Source organism: Artemia franciscana, chromosome 16, assembly GCF_032884065.1.
Source record: "Artemia franciscana chromosome 16, ASM3288406v1, whole genome shotgun sequence".
NCBI lineage: Eukaryota > Metazoa > Arthropoda > Branchiopoda > Anostraca > Artemiidae > Artemia > Artemia franciscana.
In genome coordinates this window covers 36,190,675-36,205,797 of record NC_088878.1, presented here as the reverse complement: position 1 = coordinate 36,205,797, position 15,123 = coordinate 36,190,675, and the positions used below count along the sequence as shown (strand labels likewise).

The 15,123-nt window shown below is 34.1% G+C and overlaps 1 protein-coding gene across 1 annotated transcript in view; it reads right to left on the bottom strand.

Moving 5' to 3' along the window:
• The window catches only part of LOC136037399 (acetylcholinesterase-like), an 85,692-nt gene extending 70,888 nt beyond the window's left edge, over window positions 1–14,804 (bottom strand). Inside the window, exon 1 of the mRNA XM_065720144.1 lies at window positions 14,652–14,804. The gene's annotated coding sequence lies outside the window, so the exon portion shown is untranslated. The remainder of the gene's footprint in view (window positions 1–14,651) is intronic.
• Window positions 14,805–15,123: the final 319 nt, after the last annotated feature.

Here is a 15,123-nt window from a genome sequence, read left to right as displayed (position 1 = left end):
CATTTCAATAATTTATGTGCGGAGAGCCAAAATCAAACATGCATTAATTCAAAAACGTTCAGAAATTAAATAAAAAAAACTAGTTTTTTTAACTGAAAGTAAGGAGCGACATTAAAACTTAAAACGAACAGAAATTACTCCGTATATGAAATGGGTTGTCCCCTCCGCAGTCCCACGCTCTTTATGCTAAAATTTTTAGTTGTCCCACGCTCTTTACGCTAAAGTTTTTAGTTGTTTTAAAAAGTAGAATTGTGGCAAAGAGTCAAACTTTAGCGTAAAGAGCGAGGGACTGCGGAGGGGACAACCCATTTCATATACGGAGTAATTTCTGTTCGTTTTAAGTTTTAATGTCGCTCCTTACTTTCAGTTAAAAAAACTAGTTTTTTTTATTTAATTTACTTAAGCATCCACTACCGTAAGTGTTTCTCGAGATTTTCACCTTAATATTCTTAACGATAGTAGAAGTAGTAGTCCCACCGATAAAACAAAATAGGGACGAATAAAAACAAGCCCAATCCCAAAAGAACTACAAGATTAGCTGCAGAGAAGGCAAAAAGCGCAATAAGAAATTATTCCAATTTTTAATAAATACAGCTAGTGAAATGAATGAACGTTTTTAGTTAGCTTTTATCACACAGTCTTGGCTGAGCTTCTCGTTAAGAAGTAATGATGCCTAGGCTATTTAAAGGATGAATTTTTAACCGAGAACTTTTATTGTAAGTATGTTATTGTTTATTATTTTCTTTGCTGAATACGGCCCTTAGACATACGGCTAAAATGTTCAAATAGGTTTTGTTGGTTCACTGTCTTGGGAAAAAATTCTTCATTATTCTCTCTTCTGTATTTGTATTATGGAAAGGCAGTGTGGTCTTCGTCATAATTTATATTCCTTCTAAACATTCCACAAAAGTTTCACCTTAATACCCTTAGCCTCAATAGATACTGCAAATGCAATATTAGTATTAGTAGTGTATACATAGTGCCTTGGGGTTGGTTCAAAATTCCGTTACAATATACCCTGGAAGTTCGAACTTAATAATGTACGCCGTTCCTGAGATACCTCCTATAAACCCTTCTGACAATCTATATGCTCTTACTTCGTTTGATTTAGTTCAACTTCCGTCTAAACGTTCCCTGAAAATAGCCTTAATGCTGTTAGATTCAGGAGAAGAAATAGTTGTAGTGGTAGTAGCAGCATTAGTATGCACACAGCCCCTTAGGTTTTTTTCAACATCCCCTCATTACACGCTGAAAGCTTCATCTTAATGCCATAAACTGTTTCTGAGGCATTGCTGATACGACCTCTGGGCAACCTGTATGCACATCATGTGTTTTGATTTTTTTATGGAATGTTTCAACATTCTCGAGAATTTTAGCCTTAATACCCTTAGTTTTAGCGGCAATAGTAGTAGAAGCAGTATTAATAGCCGTGATAGCAGAATTAGTAGTAGCAGTAGTCGCAGTGTAGTAATAGCAGTAGAAGCAAAAAGTAATAATAGCAGGATGTAAATATCGCCTTTTGGTAAGTTCAACATCCCCGCAACAAACCCTGTAAGTCTCAACTTCACAGGCCAAGTCTAACTTCACAGTCTCAACTTCAAGTCTCAACTTCACAGGCCTAAGATATTTCTGATGCACCCTTTGACAATCTACATGTAGACGACGTGACATGATTAAGTTCAACTTCCCCCTCAATATTCCCTGAAAATTTTTTCAGGGAAAAAAAAGCTTTGTTTATTACATAATTTCTATTCGCACTGTGACAATTGACTGTTTCAATCATTTCTCAATTACCAAATTTTTCCATTTTTGCAATTTTTGAGAATGGTTTTCAAACCCTCAAATCTTCTGGATACAACTTTTCCCTTATTTATATTACTTCAGTTGCTTACTGCTGATGTTTAGAAAACTAAAATTATTTTCTTTTCCATTCTTCGATGAAAAATAGAAGACTAGAAGAGCAAATAGCAAATAGCAAAAAGTAAATAGAAAAGAGTAGAATGAAATACAAATACAGCAAAAAAATGGTTAATTTCTCAGCTCTTAGGTAAATATTTATTAACAACTTTTGCTGGCCACTTTGTATACAAAATAAGATATCTTTATTATTTTTTGTATTTTTGAAGGTTGGTCTAAGCAATTTAGATCTTCTCTGGTTTAGCCACTGTTACCTAATCGTATCCCTTTTAATTATTAAATTAAAAAAACAAGTTTTTTAAATGAAAGTATGGAGCAACATTAAAACTTAAAACGAACAGAAATTATTCCGTATATGAAAGGGGCTTTTCCTCCTCAACGCCTCGCTCTTTACGCTGAAGTTTGACTCTTTTTCTTAACTCCATTTTTAAAACAGTAAGAAACTTGAACGTAAAGAGCGGAGCGTTGAGGAGAAAAGCAACTGTCATTTACGGAGTAATTTCTGTTCGTTTTAAGTTTTAATATTGCTCCTTACTTCCATTTTAAAAAAAAAACAGGTTTTTGTGTTGCGGAGCAACACTACTGCTTTCGTAGTTTGTTTTGTTTTGTTTTTTTTTGTTTTTTTTTCACCGTGATCAGCGACCTGTAGCTCCGAAGTGGTAAGAGTTAAAAATTTGAGATTTTTCAGAGGAAAGGAAAACGTGAAACAGAGTAAAAAAGTTCCAGAGAAGTTCCTAAAATTTCTAACAGTTTTCCATAAAAAAAATAAAACCGTTTTTTTCTTAGAAACTCTGCGTTCGATGTTTGGCGTCAAGTTAAGACGACCCTAGCTTCGGAAATAAACTTGTTAGAAATACAGTTATGCTGAACTCATGTAGAACTTTCATTTGTCTCTTCGAGAACCGGAGCACAAAATTCCGTAGCTCTTACAGATTTCCCGGAAACAATTCCGGAAAAGTCCATCTCGTTCCGATTTTTTTTGAATTTTCTCAAATTTTCGATTTTGATGTTTCTTATATTTTTATCGAGTAGTGCTATGAAAAGTATGCAAGAAGAAGTGAAGTGTTCTATATACCAAGTTGCTTCGTTCTCTAAGAAATAATTTCCGAAGTTTTGACGTTCTAGAGGTAACTTCTGTTCTGGATCAGCTAGAATTTTTTTTCAAACGCGGTTCGACAGGTCTCGATCTCCTAACAACTGGAGCTTACAATAGTTTCTCCGAAATAAAGTTCCTTCTGTGGGTTTTTCTATTTGGAAGTTTTGTCATGCCCTCGGGGCAATTTAAATTTTTTGGTGAATTTGGTTTGTTTTATATTTTCCTAGCTTAGACCATCAAAAGTTAAGCAGAAAACTATAAGACGTTATTTCCGTATCTCTTTCAGATTTCCCGGAAATAATTCCCGAAATGTGCGTCTCGAAACATAATACTTCGAATTGGCGTCAAGTTAAGACGGCCCTAGTTTCGGAAGTAAACGTTTTAGAGATAAAATAATTATGAACTCATATAGAACTTTTATTGATGTTTGTCGTTTATTTCTGGACCAGCTAAACATTTTACCAAACTCAGTTTAGTAGGAGCTCGAAATAAAACCATATCAAAGATGCTTCAAGATAACAATCGAAGCCGCATTAGAAAAATGTCCTCTGAAGGACAAAATGGAGACTGTTGCTCCGCAACTGTGTCCTGTAGGGCACAGTTGCACGTGTTGCTCCGCAACTGTGCCCTAAGGAACAGGGCACAGTTGCTGCAACACTTCCCGTTGCACAGGCAACGGAGGTCTAGTTTTATTTAATTTCTGGACGTTTTTGAATTAATGCATGTTTTGATCTTGGCTCGCCGCACATAAATAATTAAAACGAAATTTGCATATTAATTAATTGCAGTTAATCAGAAGATTTTGAGAAAAAAGGAGCGAAGGAGGAGGCCTAGTCGCCCTCCAATTTTTGATTACTTAAAAAAGCAACTAGAACTTTTAATTTTTTTACAAACGTTTTCATTGGTAAAAAATATACGTAACTTACTAATTAACTTACATAACGAACTTCTATATTCGTATGCTTTTATTGTGTATATGAGGGGGTTCAACCCTAGTCAATACCTCGCTCTTTACACTAAAGCTTAAAATTTGTCCCAATTCCTTAAGAATGACCTCTGAATCACAAAGGCCGTAGAATAAATAGTTGAAATTACTAAAAATACTTTAGCTTAAAGAGTGAGGTATAACGAGGAGGTAAAGCCCACATATGCGTGATAATTTTTGTTCGTTTTAAGTTTTAATGCTGTTCCTTACTTTCAGCAGAAAAAAACATTTCATATTTATTTTTTCATTGTTTTTTCAAATAATGCTAGAAAATCCTGCACCCCCTTCATTGAAATGCTCTTCCCCCATGAGAGGTATCTCCATGGAAATATCCTCCCATGTAACCCCCCCCCCTTCAACTATCCCCCCTAAACCAAAAAAATCCCCCTGAAAACGTTTGTACACTTCCCAGTAACCATTACTATATGTAAACATAGGTCAAAGTTTGTAACTTGCAGCCCCTCCCACGGGGACTGCGGGGGAGTAAGTCGTCCCTAAAGACATAGTTATTAGGTTTTTCGACTATGGTGAATAAAATGTCTATCTCATAGTTTTGATCCGGTGACTTTTGGGAAAAAATGAGCGTGGGAGGGGGCCTAGGTGCTCTCCAATTTTTTAGGCCACTTAAAAAGGACACTAGAACTTTTAATTTCCGCTAGAATGATCCCTCTTGCAACATTCTAGTACCACTTGGTCGATACGATCACCCCTGGAAAAAAAAAAACAAAAAAACAAATAAATACGCATCCGTGATCTGTCTTCTGACAAAAAATGCGAAATTCCACATTTTTATTGATAGGAGCTTGAAACTTCTCCAATATGGTTCTCTGATACGCTGAATCTGATGGTGTGATTTTCGTTAAGATTATATTGCTTTTAGGGGGTGTTTCCCTCTATTTTCTAAATGAAGCAAATTTTCTCAGGCTCGTAACTTTTGATGGGTATAACTGATCTTGATGAAACTTATATATATAAAATCAGCATTAAAATGCAATTCTTTTGATGTAACTATTGGTATCAAAATTCCATTTTTTAGAGTGTCGGTTACTATTGAGCCGGGTCGCTCCTTACTACAGTTCGTTACCAAGAACTGTTTGATTTAACTTGCTACTAATTGTAAAAACAGACAAGTTTAAGATTTCAGAAACTAATAAATGAAAAATAGGAAGAAAGAAAAGCTCTCAAGAAATCTGATGATCGCTTGAGAGAATCAAATCTAGTAAATCTCCAGCTAACGCTCCACAATTTTTTTTTTACGAATCCTCCATGGAGGGCGAAATTAAACTATTTTTCAATGCTTTCAATGAAAATACCAAAAAAGGCATTTTAAAAATCTAAGGGTACAAAATAGGGGAGAAACCCCCTGTCCCAAATTGACACCACTGGAATCATCGTGTCGGAAAATGTAGAAAAAGCTTCGTAAAAAAAAGTAAATGGCTATTAAGTACAATGGCTACTTTTAATGAGCTACTGTAGAGGCCGTATCCAGGGTAGGGGTTACCGGGCTTAAACCTCCCTCCTTCCTCTAAGATTTTTGTCCAACATGTAAAAAATTAATAAAAATGCAGATAAACAAATTTTGATGCATTTGCAAAGATTTTTTTTTGTTAAACACCGCCCGGAATAAAAAGTCTGGATACGTCTTCTGCTACTTTAAAGTTAAGAAATTTTACAAATTTTGATTCAATATATGAAGCAGATCTTTGCAATGTATATAATGTTACCAAACTTTTGACTTTCTAGAGTTTTGGTTGGTATTCACAGATGTCACTCTTTTCTTAACGGTAAAATTACCATAAACAATTTGACTTCACAGATTACATCAGAATATGCAATCGATCCTCAAAATTTACAAGTTATTAATATTGATGACATCACTATTTTTAAGCAAAGCGCAATTAATGCCCGAACAGCAACACAAGGGGTGGAAGGCATTTAATGAACCACTGCAGAAGTAGAGTAGCGATAATTAGAAAAGGGAGGTTCATTAGCCCACTAAATTATTTGCCACCCAACAAATTGAAAAATAATTTGAACATACAAATTCCCTACCCCCTCCCCTAAATTAAAAAAGAAAAAGGTTTTGTGTCCCCTCGCCCACAGCGGTCTGTGAAATCGTGCCACTGTAGAATTAAATAATTTGTCTTACTCTCTCTTATTGCCTGTTCTCTTCTAAACTTGAACGCAAAGAACAATTTTTTTTAAATATATTAATTAAAGGGGCATGGATATAGCATAGTTATGAGTAAGCATGTTAATTCCAATGAGACCAACTACAGATCTTCCATTAATGAACTCTGTACTTGATTGAAAAGGGAACTAAGGTACAATATCATTTCGAGACAATACTTTATTTATTTCCAGACTAGAGTCGGCGTTGTCAGATCGATCGTTGCATTGCAGCAAAGAGCCAAATTAAAAATTGATTTCTTGCGACAAAATTAACCAGCAGATTAAAAGGAAGAATGTGAATATATGAGTTTTAACTTAATCCGCAAGGATATGTAAAAGTAAAAATAAAAGCAACATCATTTCTTCTAATGAACAAATGAGCCCTATTTTTGATAGTAATTAAATTAGTGCCAAAAAATTAATGATTTTAAAAACAGTCAGAAATAAAATAAGTTGTTTGGAATTGACAGTAAGGAACAACATTAAAACTTAAAACGAACGAAAATTATTACGGGCATGATGGGGGCGGCGTCTTCCTCAACTCTCTATCCTAATGCTTGACGTTTTCTCGCAATTCTTTAAAAAAGACTGTTCAAACACAAGGGTGGGTACATTTGACTGAGAAGTATTTTAGAGAACTTTAAGAATTTAGCGTAAAGAGTGAGGGTTGAGGAATGTGCAGCCCCCTCATATACGGTTCGCCATAAGTTCTAACGTTACTCATTGTCTCCGGTTGAAAACTTTTTATTTTCCACGGAGAATTATTTTTTCACAATATTTCTGGGGGGGGGGTCCGTGGAAGAGGAGCTGTGGAATTTCGAGCTGTTTTTTGTTGTTTTTTTTAATATAAAAATAAAAATCGTCATAAACATTTTTTCAGTAAAGCTCCCTCCTTTAATCTTTATCAGGTTGGCACTTTAGCGGGCTCGGAGTTGCGGTGTTTCCTCAAGTCTCCCTTTTGTGTTAAGGTGGACTGTTTTGTATGACTTAGTGTGTATTTAGATCAGGTTTAAAAATCACTCTTTAATTTTCCTAGAGAAAAAATCGCGTAAATCGGTAAAGAGGAAACTTTCACAACCATATACATATATACATCTACATACATATACTTACATACATACATACATACATATACATCCATATGAATACATACATACATACATGCATGCATACATACATACATATACATCCATATACATGTATACATAAATACATACATACACATATATACATATACATCCATATACACATATATATATATATATATATATATATATATATATATATATATATATATATATATATATATATATATATATATATATATATATATATATATATATATACATACATACATACATCCATATACATACATACATACATACATACATTCATGCATACATACATACATACATATACATACATACATACATACATACATATACACCCATATATATGCATACATACATACATCCATATACATATATACATACATACATACATACATACATATACATCCATATACATATATACATAAATACATACATATACATACATACGTACATACATAAATACATACACCTTTATGCATACATCTTTATTGATAATATTTACGACCCTGCGAAAGCCCACGCACAAATTCTGCTCTTGAAAGCTGAAAAAGTCAGTATATATTTTTCTATTGAAGATTTTAATCCTGCAGAAGATCAATGTAAATATTCAAGTTTTATCGGACCCATGAACCCTGTGAACTAGCCGTCTAAAGCTTAAGGAAAATTTACTGTTTGGCTTCTAAAATGAATGCACGTTCATGATAAAAATTAAAATATTGAGCTCAATACAATGAGCTCACTTAGATTATACAAGTAGTAAAATATATATCAATGATAATATATAATTATATAATATAATATGTTCTTGTACAAAAAGCTCATAGATTCATTAGTGAAGATACATATTATGCATCTGGTAGTGATCAGTTGTAGAAATTTAAAGAGACTATTATCCAGGGGTTACCCACTTTAAAAAATCGTGCATAGCAGGTGATATGGACATCACACGAGTAGGAAGGCCCACTCGTGGAGTTAATAAATGCGTTGGCCACCCTTACTGACCCTTTATAAACAGCAGCATTCTTAGATCCGTCCACACATAGACGATCTTCCCCAGATGACACCATGTAATTTCGTATCATTGACTTTTTGTATTAGATAAAAAATTCTCGACATAATACACAATTCATGGACACCAATTCATGAACATTATGGGTGAGGGACAAGGATTTTTGTTTTGTTGAAATGAATATACCAACAGAAATAATTTTAAAATCTAGAGATGGGGCGATTTATTTCAACACAAATACCAAAATGAAATATTTAACTCTAGGGAGCAAATGCAGAAGAATCTACGAAGGCGTCCACAATGTAATTCTTCAGAAGGTCTTGAAATATTACCATTATGATTCAAAACTTTTACATTCCGGCCTTTCTATCTCCTTTAAGAGTATCTCAATTCCACAGAATAACGATCCATCTCATCCAGTGCAACATGCACTTTCAATTCGGATCACGTTCTATATTCACATCTTCTGGTCCCCTTGTGGTCTCATATATAAATTAGGGATTATTATGGAAAACAGTGGAAAGTAAGAGGAAACGTCTGGAATAAGATAAAGATCTAGGAAGTGACATATCATTATCCTCTGATGGAATTGATTAAATATGTAAATAGGGATTATATCCTTTTTGAAGACGACATTTTCCAGTCCACGGTATGATTGAAACAATAAAGCGGAAGAATATCAGTTATTTACTAAGTATTAAGTTGATACTTACCAGTTGCGTGGCTGGGGGGGGAGTAAGGGGGAAGGTTTTCATTGGTTTGCAGCCTCTAAAGTTATTTTTTTACTTATATTGTGGCTTGATAGAGATGAAGGGGGGAGCGATTCTCTTTCCCGGTACTGAAAACTCTAGCTACGCATCTGGTAGTCCCACTATCTATGGTAATATAAAACACGTCAAAAACTATAAATTTTACCAGGGAATAGAATTGAACAACAATTTTAGGGCTGTATAGCAGTTTCAAAATGACCAGCTTCTTGAAAAAAACCCTGTGAGCCTAAAAATTGTCGAAAACCCAAACTTTATATATTTTTCTCAATATAATTAATCTCTAACAACTGATAGACTTGTATTCAGCAATGTGGCATTATGATATCCAATCTTTAACAAATTATTTCCATGATTTGGGTATAATTGAGACTCCCATTTCTCCTGCCCACCACATCCGTTCCAAGAAATACGGCCTTCCCCCAATTAAATCATAAAGAGATAGATTCTCAATCAGATACCAGATTCCTCATATATAAATAAACTTAATTTAGCAGAAATGCCCCGAATTTTCAAGAGCCAATTTTCTTTAAAACATATTTCAAAAATAGTCCTTTGTCTGGATATTTGGATTGATCAATAATAGATATTAGTATGAATTTTGTTGTGGTGTCCTAGCGCTGGGGTGACCTTCTCTGCCATCTCCTACCTTTCATGTTTTTTCCTTTTTTTTGTTATTTCGGCATTTTCTTACCTCTGTTTTATGACCGGCACATAGAGCCCTAGTCCCCTAAGTCCAGTTTAGAAAATTATTTATTATGTAATTTGTCAATAGAAGATCTTGTCTTAACCTATCTGTGAAAAATTGATGTTTTGCGTAAGTTAGGGCCCTTGAGTATGTGGGGGTCACATCGATGCGGACTGCAAGCTTATTTGAACTTTTGGCATTTTTGGAAAAATAGCTATATCAAAATTTTTATTTTATACCAAGGGGGTTGTAGGGAGCAAGCGGTTGAAAAATGCACTGGATGAGGTTGGGTACCTTCCGGTTGCTTTCTACTCTTAAAAAGGACACTAGGTATTTCCATTTCAATGGAATCGGCCACTTCCGAAGCTTTTATGGCCATAATATAGCATACAAAGTGGCAGGCAAAAAAAAGAAAAAGGAAGAAAACGTCGAAGACAGGTGGCATTTACTCCGACAACGCTATAACGTTGTTTCTGGAAACTGATTCGTTCATAATTTTTGTTTTTGTTTGTCCATTGGTCATTTAAGATTTCTACGAAATCTTAAGTTTAAGTTCCCTATTTTAATACTTAAAACACATTAAATTCAAAAATACTTAAAATACTTTTTACACTATAGATATGTAGACTATGAAATATTTATGTTGCATTGGAAGAAAACGCATATATGTTTTTAAATCCTTTTTTTGGTACAAATAGAAATTAGCAAAAACGATTGTCGGGAGTAGTAGCAGGGGAGAAGAACGACTGCAAGGGGAAGGGCCGTGGTTCAGGCTTCCCAAAAACCTCCTTTTTTATATTTCTGAGTACGTGCCTGGCATAGAATAAATGAACGGTTAACGACAAAAGCATTATATACCAAAATGGAAATTAAAACTTATTTTATTATTATAATACCATCTTGGTTTGTAAAGGCATTGTTTTCGATACATGGTAGGCTTGCCTAGTAGTAAACAATAGTAGAAACAGCAAAGCTAGCGAAGCAAAACGAAGCTAGCTCCCATAATATCTTAAACGACAGAGGTGTGGAGTGTGGAGAAGGCTGATAAAGTAGATCGGTTACAGTTCATGTATTCTAATTGGTTGTTGGGGGTTAGTGATGAGTTTAGTCACATAGTGTTGAAGGGAGATTTAGGTTTACTACCGTTAAGGGTGTGGGGCTTAGTGGAGATATCAAGATACTGTGAAAGAATCATGAGCCTGTCTAGTAGCCAGGGGCGGCTACCAAAGCAGAACTAGAGCAAACTATTTGGCCCCCCAAAATATTTTGCTCTAGTTCTGCCTTTTCTTGTAGCAGGTTCGTAATGATTGTTTATGATGGTATGCTAACAGACGGCAAGAACAGTTCTTGGCCTAACGAAGTTGAAATGATTTTTGATAGATGGGGTTTTAGTGAGTATTTACATGAAAGTTTTGAAGTTAGGCTAGTTGCAAGAAGAGTAAAAGATAGAATAATATAGCAGGAAAATAAAAGTTGACAGAATCTAAATGATCCTCGATGCCCTTTGGCTGTTTGGGCCAGAACAGTCAAACAGCCTTTTTTTAGGCAGAGATAAGTACCGTAGTGAAGATATAAGACGAGCAAATTCGGTTTGTGGTAATTTTTTATGTTTTGGTGAGTGGATGAGATATATTAGGAATAATTGAACTAAAAATGGTCCATACCAGTATCCTATGTGTGGGGAGGAGGAAGGCCTTATCTCTTATGAGAATATACAAAGATTTAATGGATTCGAAGGAGGTCTCAGCATATTTTTGAGGTGTATATTGATTTAAAAGAGAAATGATAAGTAGAAATTTTGATGATTTTAAATACTTGGGGAAATTTTTTCGAGTGGGCATGATATATAGAGACAATTTCTGATAAATAATGAATAGATTAAGGTTATTGAGGCTTTTATTATTAATATTTGCGTTATTACTATGTGTAGGACTGAAAGTGTTTTTGTACCAAGGCCTTAAGAAGCTTTTGTTGCAATAAATATTTGTCTATTCTTGGCATGGCAAAAAGGCGATTTGTTTACCTATTCTGATAAAGGGGGTTAATTTTCATTCATGTTTACGTTTTTGATTAGTACTTAAATTTGTTGACCCGAGATAACGGAAATACTAACAGACGAAAATATTTGTGTTCAGGACTTACGGGAAAAAACATGAACTGAACAGTAATAAGTAAATTGGAAAGCAAACAAGTAAATTCCTATTTTTTTTACTATTCACTCAGATGGATGACCTCTCCGTCTCCGAATTACACATATTAAAGTATTCTGACCCTTTTTACATCGTATCGTAAGTATAAAGTGTAGTCTACTTAGAAAACTAGTAGAAAACGTAAGTATAATTCGGCCTCAAGCGACTTGGTTCAACGGTGAGTCACTAGTAGCATTATTAGTAGTAGTAATTTTGAGTGTTAATTAAGAACGGACAATTAAATTTATATACTTTTTCTAAACTTAAAATTCTGGACATGTCCAATATCTATATAAGGGTTTCAAATTTGGCGTAAGCTCCTACATTTTTTTTCTTTTTTTCACACATATGCTAAGAAGGTGGCAAATTTCTTGCCGTCTCTAGATATGCTGGTACAGTGTTTTGAGATAGAAAGATTTGTATGATTTGGCGCCCTTTATTAGGTGGTATGGGTCCTTTCTCTAAATCAGTGGCAATTTTTTTTGAAATATTGATCGGAGCATTTGGAAACTATTTCCTTGAAAAAATGTGCCTTGTACCGTACATTTATGAAAAAATGTACCGTACTAGCATGTGGTAAAACTTAAGAGGGGAACGTACAAAGGCTGTATTAGGGGGGGGGGGTAGGTGGGACCCTTGCTCAGTGCGCAGAAATTTTAGGGGCACTAAATTCTAAGCTTTCAAATTTATCAACTTGAAAGCTTTCAAAACTTCAAAATTTTTAATGGTTATAATCATTTTGCAATTTATGAAATTCTACTTTTACTAAAATACAGTAGAGGGCGGAGATGGCAGTAGGCCTAAGTACTAGCAAATTGAATCCAAAATTTACATTTTTCCCATATTTTGATCACCATTCCAAACGACATAATTAATACGAAATAATTAATAATTTTGTAGAGGCTAAAGTAAAAACAGCCGAATTTAAACAAATGAAAAATTTTGTTAGTAAATAAAACTTTGATTAAAATTTTGCCTGAAAATTTACAGAGACATGGTAGGTGTGGGTTCTTATCAATATTTTGCCCCAGACGCAGAAGAGGTCAGAGCCACCACTGGGGATGTATTTAATCTTCAAAGGGATTCAATGGAAGATAGTAATTGGAATAGGCAGGAGTTTTCATAAAATCTGTGCGAAAATTGCGCCAATAGAAGTTAAAGTCAGGACACTAGCTATGAATTAATTTAGAGCAAAATGTCTCCCATTTACTTATTTTATCAGCAATTTCATAGGGAAGGGATAGACGTAAAAACTTAAGAGGGGGCTCGCTCTGTTGGAAGCTGAAACTTTTGGCGTGCTTAAAACGTTGGTTTGAACATTTAGCTTGACAAACTAAGTGATTTTTTCTTTATACAGGGGGACTTCCAATTTTTTGGTAAGGGGAATAGTCGAGTGAAAATTTCATTTGATTGATTTTAATTATACATCCTTGGTTCTTCGGCCAAGTAAAAATTTACAATAAAATAGGTTTTGGGCACAGGACTACCAAAATGAGGCCCAAAAAGGAGTGAATAATTTTTTCCCAATTAGTTCTAATTGGTATTTTTTTGAAATTTCAAAAAAATGTTTTATTCAAGAAATTTCAAGAGAAATTCAAAAGAAATTAAAAACAAATGTCTTGTTTTTTATTTAATACAAATAAAGTATCTAATCGTTAAATTGACGATAATACTCTTCTTTCTTCTGGTTTTAAGGCCGATGAAAGTTTCTGTCTACCTTGAGTTTTAGAATTATTTTTACTTTATAACAAATTTGTGAATGTATAATGAAAATATAGACGAAAAAAACTTTATTCTTTAGAGTTTTCAAAACTCTAAAATATTTTCAAAATATTTTTTTTCAAATTGGTTCTACACTTGTTTCCTTAAGTTATTGAGCTAAAAGGAACCCCAATCCAAAAAAAAATAGAAAAAAAGTATTTCAACAAACAATAGGGCACAAAAAGAGCGAAAAACTTTTCTGGATAGAATTCTAGGACTTGAGTTCTCGGACGAGAGATCCATAACACAATAAATTTAGGCTGGTGGTACGGACTCCCTGAAAAAGGGATGAATAAACTTTGTTTTACCCAGCTTGAAACATACATTTGCCAAGCCCACCCGTCAAGTATTTGACATCGGTATATATGCAGATATATACCCCATATTTCATCAGTCCCTACAGAGAGGGAGGGCGAGTATTGCATGCTTGTGTTTAAGTTTTAAATGTGTTTTTCTTAGCACAAGTTGTCTTGTAAATTGACGATTCATAATTATATAGTGACATTTGAACAAGCGACTGACAAAGCTTGGTAAGAAGATCTTGGTAAAAAGAAAATATAGTAATAATTGAAGAAAGAACAAAAGAGCCAATAGTCCAAAATGTATATCAATATTCCCTTTGTTAAACAATTTCAAATTCATTTGTTTTTCTTCTTTTTTAATTCCATTTAGTTTTTCAAATTTACTTTTCATGAATATCTTATTCTTCATACTAGCTGTATACCCAACATTGCAACATAAATGCCAAGAGGTCTAAACCCATACCCTAATTTTGTACCAACTAAAAGGGTATAGAAGACTCTATTCAAAAACCCCTGAAGTAACTAGTTGACATAGGCAGAGAAACACGTTCCTATCTGTAATTTTCTGCACGTAAAACTGCCAAAAAATAAATTCTGATATTGCTTCTAACTCGTTTTTATAGATGAGAAAGATGTATTATGAAATAGCATACCTATAAAGGTGTTACAGTCATCCCAAGTATTTGCTTTCAAATCTTTCCTTAGATTGTCTTTGCACTCCAGATTATTTCATAACCGCTTTCCAATAGCGGTAGGAAATTATCTGGCAAAGCTTCGAGAGTTTGTCCTGAGCTTTCGACGAATCCTTCAGATTCCGATGCCATGCGCTGTAAGTCAGGTCAAGAGTTTCTGAGTTTGTAATAAATTATTTGGTTTCTTCCTTAAAAGTCAAGGTAAACTTTAATAGGGAACCAAGGTAAAAAGTTGACCTTTTGTTTCCTTCTAGCATTAATATAATGACGGGAAGTAATATTTTTAAGTGCCAAAAAATAAAATCTGATGGTTTGGAATGGTTAGATAGAAACTTACCAAACCATATGCCGTAAAAAAAATAACCTTATACCGCAATAACCGTAAACCGTTAATAAAAAAAAAAAACCATTAAATAAACCGTTATAAAAATAA